Genomic DNA, 12,662 nt, shown 5'->3' with positions numbered 1-12,662 from the left:
CGTCTGCGTGATAGTTTGTCCATTCTCACATTCATCCACACTTACATGATACAAATATATTCCTCTGAATGTCCTCAAAATCCTCTTTTAACTGCCGCAAGAATTTACGCATGTGCGATCACGTTGTGTGTTTCCGCGTTCGAAGTGCATTATGAGAAAAGTTTCATCTGAATTGGAAGAAAAAAAAATGGTATGAAAACCTTTCAAATGTCATCGTCACTCTCTCTTAATTGATCTTGCCTATATCTTCAAATGCAAACTATCTGATATTTTTATTTTTAAAATATTTGTTAAGACAATTCTTATCAAAACTTTCTTATGATTAAAATAAATATTTATGAAATTGATGAAATTTTAAGTCGGCAAAATTTTGCTAATATAATTAAAGCTTCTTATTCTTTTTTGATAAAAGGATACAAAAACATTTGCTTCAACTTTTTAAATACAAATCAGGGCCATAAAGAGTGAGAAATTGAAAGATATTAAATTTACAGTACTTCAAATAAATAAAATAAAAAATTGCCAATTTTTTATAAAGACAATTGAGCAGAATAATGTTTGGACATTTTTTTCAAATAAATTCATTTAATTTTTTGATTGAATAAAATTCTAAAAATTCATTTCTTTGTAAAAATAATTTTTTACACTGAAAATTTTCAACTGGAAATAATATTTATGTAATCAACTTCAGTTTAGTTTAATTGCAAATCGAAGTGGAAGAAATGAATAAAAATAAAATAAAATTCAAATAAAACCGTTTATCGATGATGTGAACACTCAAAGGGTATTTACTAAATGTTAAACGATCCATAAAAATTACAACTATATGATTCTTGATCAAATAATTCGCAAGATCTAAATGTTATATAATGAATGTAACATGAGAAATAATGTTTAACGACTTAGCTAATGCAAGAGGAGATTTTTAATTTCTCTTTTCCGAAATTTATTCAATAAATAGTTAATGCGAATGTTTAGTTGACTCGGGGAAAAAATTAAAAATTTATCAGCCCGTAAATCAGGAAGCAGAAAGGTTGATTATAGCAAATGTTTGCCTAAGAGATTAGAGAGAATGAAATAAAAATGTTTTTTCTTTTCTCGTAATCAACTGACGAGATTGAATGGACTGATTATTGAATCAATTGAATTTTTATTTTATAGTTTGCATTCTATATCTATATAGTGGTCATAAAAAATCTCCTCACTGTAGTTATATGCATACTTCTGACTATTTTTTCAAAGCTATATAATACATAAAATATACTTGAGTAATTTTCTTTTTATTCTAATAAACCAGACGCCAGGACAAAAAATAAACGACAGTCATGTTGTCATATTTATGTACATATATATCTATGTATATTTGTGATTAAGATATTAATAACAGTCTTCATTTCTTAATCGTTTGGTTCTGCATCTTTCCCCCCTTTCTTCCTCTGTGGATTTCTATTCCTACTGAGTCTCCGTCCTCGTGAGAAGAAGACGAAACATCGGCACAATTTTTATCTGAGCTCGTCAATCTTCTTGAGAGATTGATCTCTACTCTTCATTTCAATCTTCTTTGTAAATATGTTTCGATGCTCAAATCATCCAAAGCAAAAAAAGAATTGTCAAAAATGCATCCTAGACCATTTTAATATTTTTCTAAATTTTAGTTTCTATTTTAATACTTTTTTTTTATTATTTGTCTTAATTATTGAATTGAAACAATTGTTATCAGTTTCATTAATTGATGTAATTTATTGAATTATTTTTTAATATTGTACTTGATAATTTAAAAGTAAATGTAATAAGGATATTATCATAAAGAGTGGCAAATGTTTGCTTAAACAACAGCGACTAATGACTCTCATAGTTTTCAGTGATGATAAGTAGGAAAGATTAGGTGGAGTGTAGAATGCAAGGTAAAACAAGATAGTAGGTGAAATATGGTTGTAGCCAAAACTAAGCGGAACCTATCTCTAACAGGCTATGAATCTCATGCTAAGATTTTGCGTTTATTGCCTCGTCTCTATAATAGCTTTGAGGAAAATACGATTGCATATTAAATTAGGGATAAAAAATTAGAATTTTAATTACAGATAAATCACTCGGAGTATTACAATATTATCAGTTATTCTTTAGAAATGAAAGAATCAACAAAATAAATAGTTTTGACAGAAAATATTTTCATTAATATTGCAAAAACTTTGATAGAGATTCTGGAAAAAATAATGATGACAAAGTATTCATTAAAATATAAAAAAAATAAAATTTAAAGTAAAATAAAAATGGCAAACTATCACGAATCTAATTAATTTTAATTTTAAACAAACAAAAATTACTCACTGAGTAAGCTTGGTCATTAAAAAAGTGTGAATATTTAAAGAAGCTAGAAGTCAAGGGGTAAAGTAACCAATTAAAGGAAAAAATATGTCAAGTCTTTGTTTGCAAAAAATATTCACCCAACAAATTAAACGATGTAATAGAGTTAGGTTGCTCTAACAAGTAAATATTTCGAAATATTCAGCAGCATTGCTACCAGTTTACATCAAAGTCAGAAATTCGCTGAACGCGATGAACGTCCAGAATGTTGATAACAAGCAATGCATCTGTCGAATGGGAATATATTTTGCTGATATCTGCATTGAAGCTGCTGCTTCTGCTAGTGCTTTATATCCTTCATACATGCTGACAAGTAGTTTGACAAATCGGAAATACTGTCGTCCGCATGCGGGCATCACAGCTCAAGAACTGCAAGTATATTCCTCCAAACGAGCACCACTAATGTAATGAGTTCGTCGAGTACGTACTCTCTTTGTGCTTTGCATTATATTCGTCTCCACTTGTATTTCTTTTTGTTTTCATGGTAAAAAGCCCATCGAAACTCTCACGCACTCACAGAAACATTGTCACAAAAGTCATCAACTCAGGTCCTTGATATACTACTCTGAGAAAAAGCTAGAGTGGGGGCAGAGAGATTGAAGGAAGACAAGCGTGGAGGTAATCAAAGGGAACTTGCGTGTATTTCATTCGCGAAGGTACTCGAGGACACAACACACGACCAAAAGGGATGATGGAATGGAAAGTAGAGTGAGCCACTGCCAAACAATTGTTTCGGGACTTTGATGTTCCTCAGCCTGACCCTGATGACGCTGCAGGGGTTGTAATTTTTTCCCACTTGCTATTAGGGATCTAGAATATATAAAAGAGGTTTTGTTGTAGAACGATAATGTCAAACGTCAAAAAGAGGCTTATTATTTTATGCTTACTGCTATTCACAAACACTCTAAGCTGTGGCCAATAAAGCTTTTTTAATTTGTTGAGTATCATTGTGGCAGGCGATCAACTGCCATCAAAAATATCATTTCTAATTCTAATCAATCATTTAAGATTGATTCCTGGTCCAACACTAGAATAATCTAGCTAACTTTGGTCCAATGTTGAACCAAGACTAATCTTGCTTCCTGCTAGGGCTGCTCAAGAAGAGTCATGCTTTTCTATCACCAATGTTCAGTTAAATTTTGTTAAAATTTATTGTTCATACACTCTAGATAGTTGATGCTATATTTATATAAGCTTTGTATAAAATTACTTCTCCTCTTCCTGGATGTACAGAGTATTATGTGTCACTTAAGTGAGTTTCAATAAGCAGCTCAGTGTTACTGTTTACATTACAATTTTTGACAGCCCTTCATTTAATTGAATTACTCTCATAATAGATGGAAGAAGATGAAAATAGAAGAATGTAGTTATTGAATTGTTTGATGAAAAAACAAAAGTGGAAAATTCTTGTTTATCCAACTATTCATCAAGAAATTCAAACACAATAATATTCGCCTTCTAAATTGACTGAGAATAATTCACGTAATCGTTTAAAATAATTTCAGGAATGCTGGCAACATTGATTTCAATGTTGAAGAAACTTCTAGAATTAATTGCATTCTTAGTTGGTCGTGGAAGAATCAACATCATTAATGCACCCTACAATAACAAAAGCCAACTATCAAGATGACATTGTATCATCAATAATATTATCAAGAAAGTCTATTTGATGAAAAGAAAAAAAATAATCAAGACAAGGTGGAATATTTTTTTTCCAGGATGATTATTAAAACAATCTATTCCATCATCTACTGTCCACTAATGATTCTCAACAATCTTTCATAATTTTTCAATTAAGAGTGAGCTTTTTTAATGAATAACTGTTTGTCAAGAGAGCTCGTTTATCAATTAGAGCAAGCTATTGTCAAGCACGACAGAGTTTCAACTCGAAAAGCAGGCTAATTATTAGATATTTTTCAACGATTCCTCAGCATCAAGGTGGTCATCGTGGTTGGATGAGTCGGTTGCTTTGATTTCCTTTGAGGTAAAAAGGCAAAGAGTCTTCACTCTCCCACTTGGCTAATCAACCAAAAGGAATCTTCAGAAGGTGCTTTTGCATCCCTCTTTTCTACTTTTTCTCCTCTCATTTTTTACTGCTACTTGTTCCTTGTTCTTAGGAGTCTTCTGTGTGCTACCGATCTTTCTGAAACGTTGAGTTTCCGATGCCAGCGTATGCAGAAAACATGGCAAAAGTGGGCACTCATTGTACCCAGTTGGAAGAGTGGGTGTTGAGGATGGCTTTGATGACAACAGGGTAATTAGTTCGTATTATACTTTGTGACATCGACAAGGGCTCGAGTTGGGCCTCTCTGAGCTTTCGCGAGTTGAAGGGAATATATATGTAGGGACAGAGACAAAGTGGGAATGAGTTAACCCAATAGGGGTTGAATGGCTCGTGGTTGGCGTAAGCCCTCACTCTGGAATCCAATTACAATTTCTCTTGCACGTGAATTCGATTGCGTGCAACCCTCTCAATTCTTCTGTGTCACCAATCGCATCAGCTTCGGCAGGTGAAGAGCCTCTCTTCCTACCATACCTCTCTATCTATACCCATTTACATGAATTTATACCGGTATTAGTACGTATATATGTTTATATGTGAATACGTTGTAGATGAATGTAGATGAACGTTGAAAATACCAAAGAGAGTTTCAACTAACTAACCTCCCTGGATTCCCACATCAACCCTTGTTAATTCATTCAAGCTGATTTAACAGAGAAAAACATTTTCACCAGTTGTTGTTGTTATTTTCAGTTATTTATATTACGCTGGTTAAAAGGTAGGAAAAAAAAATCGTCGATCGGTTTAATTTCATTACGTATTTTTTTTGTTATAAAGAGGAATTGCAATTAACAAGTTTCATTTAAAATTACACCAATTGGTTGATGTTTGTTATCAGTTTACTGACAAATGGAGGAAAATTATTAGCTTCTAAATTATTTCGAGTGATTAATTCTTTTACTATACCGTTAATGATTAATTTGTAGACTAATTTATTTTAAAAACTCTTTTTCGAATCAACAACTTCATTATGTTTCTTTTATACAAAAATTATTTTTTACTCGAATCATTAAATAATTTACTATCCTCCATTGTTGTTGTTGTATAGTTTTTTATTCACAAAGAGAATAAATAATAATAATAATAAAAAAATAAATTCAGTCGACTATGAAAGGTGCATCTTCCCTTGATGTTCTAGGACTAAAGCACATATTTTTTTGCAATGTCGAAGAATGTAGTGCGATAGTGTCTTTGGGCAAAGGCAAGAAGACGGTGTGTCCGATATGTACAAGGGATGATGTGTTCTTTCTCTCTTGAATTTTTACAGCACACTAGGTTGTCTCATGCACTTGGAGATGACTGTTGTGAGGGTTGGGACAGGGTGCAAGGGCCACTGACGCTTGCTTTTGCACCCTCCCTATTTCTTCTTCTTTCCTCCTCCTGGTTTCTCGCCAGCCCTTCATGACGTTTTTTTCCCTTTCTCACGCACTCACACGCGTGTCGGCACGTCGATGAATTCTTTGATCCGCACTGTAATTAGTTGGTGGCAGAGCGCGCCCTCCTAAAGGGGGTGGTTGCAAAAATGTTTGAGTGGCGATCAAAGTAGTGCTTTGCTGCCTTCTACTTGCTTCCCACTTTTTCTTTTGCTTCTTTCTTGCTTTCTCGGTCTTCCAGGGGGATGTGTGTGCATAAAGTAGGCGCCTTGGGGGGTGAACGGGACTGTATAGGTACAAGAGGGCGACGCACTGTTGCTGTTACTGCGACTTTACGAATGCTGTTTGCTACCCAGTGGCGTAGTACCTACGAATACGCTTCAGAAGAGATGCATACAGCTTCTATTCTGTAGATATTCGATGCTATGTAGTTTACTACAGCTTGAATAAACAACCCTATCTCTCAAAGAACTCTAGCAAATACATTTTCATTTACTTTTTAATACTCCTCCATGTTTTAAACTCTTTTCATTATATTTCAATTATGCAAAATTGAATATTTCTTTTTTCAAATAAAATCAAATAGTTTGAGCTCTATTTATTATTCATTCTATAAAATAAATATTTTTTTACTCATTGTCGAAATAATCATTCAAAATTTTTTTCTTAATAATAGTCTCTGATATTAAAAATATTTATACACATTTAAATAGAGTGATAACATTAGAGTTATGTCAATGATAATTAATCATTAATGAATGAAATATATTTTCCACTGGGAGATTATTTAGTAATGTAATTCAATAAATAACGTTTGGTAATTAATTATATCATTTAGAGACTCGAGTGATAAGACAGAGAAAGGGGACGACACTAATCAATAAATGTTATTCTATTTTAATTTATTCATTCACTTGGTTTTAATTGAAACTAATATAAAGAATGTGATGCTAAAAGGTCGATGAGCTTTTAATGCGGGAGTATTAAAAGAATCTGCAGTCTTCTTCAAAGTTTTGTTCTTTGAAAGAATTTTACTTGTATACCTTTGACTACTTTTGTATGTTACATACACACAAGACATGTCAGTAGCAAGTAATAATAGGAAGAGAAACTCGTCAAGCACCTTACTGTATGCTCTCTCAAAACCGTTTCCGTCGCAACGTACATCACCCACATGTGGTCTTGATCGTTCGAGTCACGAAATCCATGGAATTTAATGTATTTGCAAGTGACATAGCAAAATAGAATCCATTTTAGCAGAAATATTTTATGAAAATATCAAAGGAACATACAGAAGATCTGAGCATTTCTATTACTCTTGTCTTTTGATGAAAAAATAATAATAACAATAATGAAAGAAACTTTCAGAAAATATGATGAAACAATAAACTTTAAAGAACCTTTTTAAATAATTAATTAATTTAATTTGTAAAAAATTAATTAAAATTGTTGTTGAGGTTAGTTATAAAAATATTTAAATATTACTTGATATCTAAAATAAAAAATTTTTTTTTGAAAAAAAAATAAATACATAAATTTGTCTCGTGCAGATGCATTTGCAAGTGTGCGATTATCCTGAGTATACGTTTCGCGTTTCCGTAGAGCTTCAAGGGGGTTACGCCTTGCATAGCACCCCTGAGCTTAAGCATGAAGGGTTCCAAACACTTTTAGATGCGAATTTTCGAGCCCTACCGTATTGCGTATCCTTGCTATGAGCCTTTCAGTGAGCCTCTACTCGACTTTCCCGCGGTGTCTCGCTCTTGAATTTCGTCCTTCTCTCACACTCCCTCTACTACATTTTACAAAGGTACGAGTAATATCTTAATCCGCTTATAAATGCAAACCCAAAACGTATCCACGTTGATGCTAGCGGCTGAAAAAGGTTTGCTCGTGGCTGTTTGCAAACTAGCAATCCCCCAAAAACAGCACACTCCCTTGCCGATTGGCTACCCTTCAAATCGGGAATTAAACTCCAATGGGGCATAGCGTTGAATCCCACGAATCGCTTCGTGTTTATTGAAGTTTGCTGGATTTTTATATTTAAAAAACATTGAGAGTGATATTCCGAATAATTGACATGAATATTTATTAAAGGTTTTTTTTAATAATTTTTTCCAGTTTATTCCAATGATTTAAACTTCTGAATATTTATTTATTATCACAAAAAACTTAACAGCACAAAAATTAAAAATTAATATGATGATGAAGATCTAAACTAAAAGACAAAAATTATTCTAACAACATTTGTTGATAATGTCCTTAATGATGCTCAATAAAGAGTGGCACAATCATTAATCTAATTTTTTTTAAGAGTTAAAGGAACTCATAATCACTATTATGAGTAATAACTGTTTGTCATAATGTTAAGTGTGAGTTCTGTTATTTGTCTTACCCACTATATTTGCTCCACTTGACCCTACGTTGTATTACTCTGTGTTCTGCTTATCTTAATATTGACAAGTCAATAACTCTTCGTATTCGATTTATTTTTTCTAAAGATTTGGAATGATATGAAATTATGATAGTTTCAATTAAAAGCAAAAATTTGATGCGAAAAATAGAACACTTATTTTGATTAACAATTTAAAATTCAAAAGTTACAAGAGATAACAAGTACTTTATCCAAGTGTACTTGGGATAAAAAAAAATTCATTAGCCCTAGAATAAAAATACTTGATAATTAACTAAAATATTTATTTTTTAAACAGCAATTTTGAAATTTTTATTAGTCTTTGATCGATATCATTCATATTTTATCATTAAAATTGATTTTTAATTTAATTTTATTTAAAAATATTCAAAAATTAGCCTAAAACTACTTTGGAATGATCATGTCGATATTAGTTGATAGGAAGTCTTATTTTATCCTAATATAATACATTCTGATATTTATTATTAATAAATAATAAAAAATACTTGAAATTCAAGAAGAAACTATACCAAGTCTTCTTATATTTTTCTCATAAAAACTTCTTTACTACACACACGAATTTTATTTATTTGATGTAAAAATATATTTGACTACACATAAAATTCACACACCACCAACATAAACTTCATTTTAGTACACATACACATTTAATACCGACTAGTGTAAAGTTTACTTTAAACATTGCCCTGAAATTATAACTCAATTCTCCCCAAAACTAGTCGCAATTATGTAAATGTGGTAGATTGCAAAATTTACAGAAAACTCTCGCAAACTTTATTCCTCAAATTCGGAAAAAAATCGGCATCAATACCAATGAAGAAGCTCCATAATATTTTTTCCTAAAAAAAAATTTGCAAATGGTTGTTGCAAACAAGAGAGGATTACCAAGCAAGCTGGAAAGCAACTGAACCAGGAAACAAAAAAAAAAGGGAAAATTAATTAAAATACATATACGCTAAATTGTAAATACCTATATGTTAAACATTATTTCAATCCAAAAATATGTAAATAACCAAAGGGTTATTTTGATAAATATCGAGGTAATTCAGTATCGAGATGAAATCGAGCGTCAAGGTATTAGTTCTCGAGTTTCCAAGGTCTGAAGAGGTTGCGAGGTGGGGTTTTGTGTTGATCGATTTTCTATCCCGGGAGCTTCGGCGAAATTCCTGTGAGTCCAATGAGGAAGATGAAGAGAGAAAGGGAGTGCTTTATACAGAGCACTGATGCACTGAAATTTAGTTACAAACTGTAACTAAATTTTCCGAGGGTTGAAGTACCATATATATGAGAGGCCCATCTCCCCTCCCTTTTGGTTTCTCTAGTGCAATATATTTCATAGATAACGTTATGAACTCGAGTGCACTCACACAGAGAAATCGATGACTACGTGAATGTCGTCAATGACTGTCCAGGGTGTGGTTCTGCCCTTTTTCCGCTTCCCTCTCTCTCTCTTTTGCATTCACTCATCATCATCCCCCTTCAATTCATCCGAAAACATCTGTGTTGCAATTACCGTAAATACGTCGCGCATACTGACCGTGATGATTGACGTTTCGCCGGACGAAATATTGTGGTGTCGAGTATAGGCTGTTTCTATGGGACAATGAGGTACTTTGTGCTGGTACAAATGGTCTGAGTGATAGAGGAAGAAAGAGAAGAGTGAGCTAGTAGGGGGAGTGAGGAGGTTAGGGGGTGTTATGAGTGAGAAAAAAAAGAATCTATCAAATACTATATATATATATATATATATAGATGTGTAGCATTCAATTGTACCAAGTATACACTCATGTTTTTCTTCTTTTACATTTATTTTCCGTTGGTTATTTTTTATCTTTCAACTCGAGTCTCGTTCGCATTGTTCGAATAATGCACTTTTATATCGCGTCAATTGAACCGGCGATCATTGCTGTTGACGTATTAAAATGCCATGCCAATTAAGTCACACCAATATATACTAGAAATTCTGCCAATATAATATTGAAAACCACTTTAATTTCCTTTTAATATTTGTTTCTGCGGTTAAATTCCATAAATGTTATTGCACTGCTTTTTTTTAATAATCAAAAATCTATCTAGAATTCTTTTGTCTGTCGTTTGTTAGAGAGTAAACCAATTATTGGAAGAATCTGAAACGAACACTACATTGGGAATTTGTTATGATTTGTAAAAATTCATTAAAAGCTATGAAAAAAAAAATCAATCTCATTCCCTTGGTGCTCGTGTTTATTAAAATAAACTCTTATTGAATGGTTTTAGTTAATTAAAAAAATGAATGTGGGTTCACTCTATGTCTAAATTATAAAAATACTTTTTTAAAATGATTCATAACAAATTGTTATTGTTATTAATATTTTAAAATAAGTAATATAATTGTTTATAAATTAATGTTTTAATTTGTTGTATTACACAAAAATTGGATGTTTTTTTTTTTAAACTGATTAATATGAGGTTATGTTAGTTTATTCAACACTTAAATGAATAGGCCAATTTTCATCAAGAATAAAACTCCATCACAATAACTTTCCAATGAAAAGTTAAAACTTTTTAAATAATTTAATAAACTATTCCAACATCCATTTAAATGTATCTATTGTTAACAAGTGGAGTAAAAATAATTTTCTCCTTTGAAATGGACCTCTCGAAACCACTGAAGAGTATTAATTGATAATAGATTTAAAATAAAAAAAAATACATCGTCAACTAAAGGCTATTAATGCAACTCGTCCTTATGTTCTTTGAATGGTAACTGCACACTGAGTTTGAACTAATTAAAATAATTTTAATTAACTGCCTTATTCATGACTTGATGTACGAATCGACAATCTATCAAGAGTCCATTGTGGTAAATTCAGTCATCCTCACATGATCGTTAAGTTTCTTTTATTGAGTCCCCATACAAACAAGCACATTGTTCCTACGATCAAGTGAGAGAGTCCAGTTCAGTTAGTGAACGTGCAATATACCAATGGAGTAGAATGTTGTGTGTTTGGTAGTCCAGAGGCTGCAGATTGCTGGGTATCTTATAAAGAGAAGGGTGAGTTTGACAAAATCCAACTGCAGGCGTATGGCAAAAAGCCCCTGTAGAAAATATTGATTGACATCCAAATGACAGATTTTACTGTGCTACTGCAGCTACCCTTCGTTTGGATTTAACTGCATCCCCTGACTCTGTTGTAAACCATCTCGTCTACGCTTTGTCATGTTAATTTATTGTAAAGATACTTTAGATGTAGGAATAAATATGTTTTTTTTTACTTTCCTTCCTTTTATGAAATTTATTTTATTTTAATCGAAAGAATAGATGTGATGGAAAAGTGATTGATGTTGAAGTATCATATTTTTAAAGATAACATTAATAATAAAAACAAAAGTCATAACAAAATACAAAAATTTAATTTTAAATAATTAAATACTCATTTCAACGTTCATTACCTATATATTTATAATTATTTAGGCATTTTATTCAATTTGTAAATAATTTTTAAAAAAAATGATCACAGTAAAACTCAATTAATTTGATAGTTTAAATTGAGATTTAATTGATGGACCAATTTTTGATCCGTTTTTCTCTAATAAAATTCCCATTTTTTACAAAAATTTCAATTTATTTTCAATAGTGGATAAATAAATTGAAAATTGAAATAAATAGCAATTCAATAAAAGGCAGGCTATCAGTTTAAGTGACCCACATATCAATTTATTCTCACGTCACTTATCCGCTAAAAATATAGCCACTATCTACTATCTACCATACACCAAGCGATAAACTTGATTTGCTTTCCAATAAAACGTCTACTTTATTTTTATTTTCTCATCTTTTTTAGACTACTTCACTGTATACCTACCATATCATTTGAACTTACATTACTTTTTTATATACAATTAAATATCTATTATGTAACAATTGAAGTGAAATATAATAATATGTTTATATAAAGTTAAATTATCAGGTGAAAAGAAATAACAATGTGGATATTTATAATAATAATAATTCTTGGCAAAGCAACGAACGAGGGGTGACCAAGAGATGAATAAAGTAGAGATAGTCGACGTTTCTCTGACGAGAGAAGAGCCACTCGACTTGGGGAAACGAAAGAAAAACGAGCCTCGTTTTTCCATCCCGGTCGATCTAAAACGAGACACTTGAGCTTGTCTCATAATCGAGTTATGTTCCTTGCCATTACATTGCTTCGAGAAATATTTCAATATCACTTTATTTCATCATTTTTGCTCTTCACTTCAAAAATAAAATATTCCAATGAAAAAGTATTTTTTTTCTCCAACGTGACTTTTAGTTAAACGACTTATCCCTTTTAGTTAAACGACTTAGCCCATTATTTAATTTTTATTTAACTCCAAAAATAAATCATGAAGGTTTTTTAATTTTTCTTTCAAGTGTTGAAATTATTTTTTTTGCATCTTTATATATTTT

At 31.6% G+C, this 12,662-nt stretch overlaps 2 protein-coding genes across 2 annotated transcripts in view; one reads left to right on the top strand and one right to left on the bottom strand.

The window, feature by feature from the left end:
- The window catches only part of LOC118065906 (uncharacterized), a 122,545-nt gene that overhangs the window by 66,646 nt on the left and 43,237 nt on the right, over window positions 1-12,662 (top strand). The gene's annotated exons all lie outside the window — the stretch shown is intronic.
- Window positions 1-12,662, bottom strand: part of LOC118065901 (frizzled-2-like) — a 77,894-nt gene that overhangs the window by 52,293 nt on the left and 12,939 nt on the right. The window lies entirely within an intron of this gene.

Source organism: Chelonus insularis, unplaced genomic scaffold, assembly GCF_013357705.1.
Source record: "Chelonus insularis isolate UGA/USDA-ARS -01 unplaced genomic scaffold, ASM1335770v1 contig_324_pilon, whole genome shotgun sequence".
In the NCBI taxonomy this organism is placed as follows: domain Eukaryota; kingdom Metazoa; phylum Arthropoda; class Insecta; order Hymenoptera; family Braconidae; genus Chelonus; species Chelonus insularis.
Note: the sequence above shows the minus strand (reverse complement) of the source record. Positions and strands in the feature narration are given on the sequence as shown.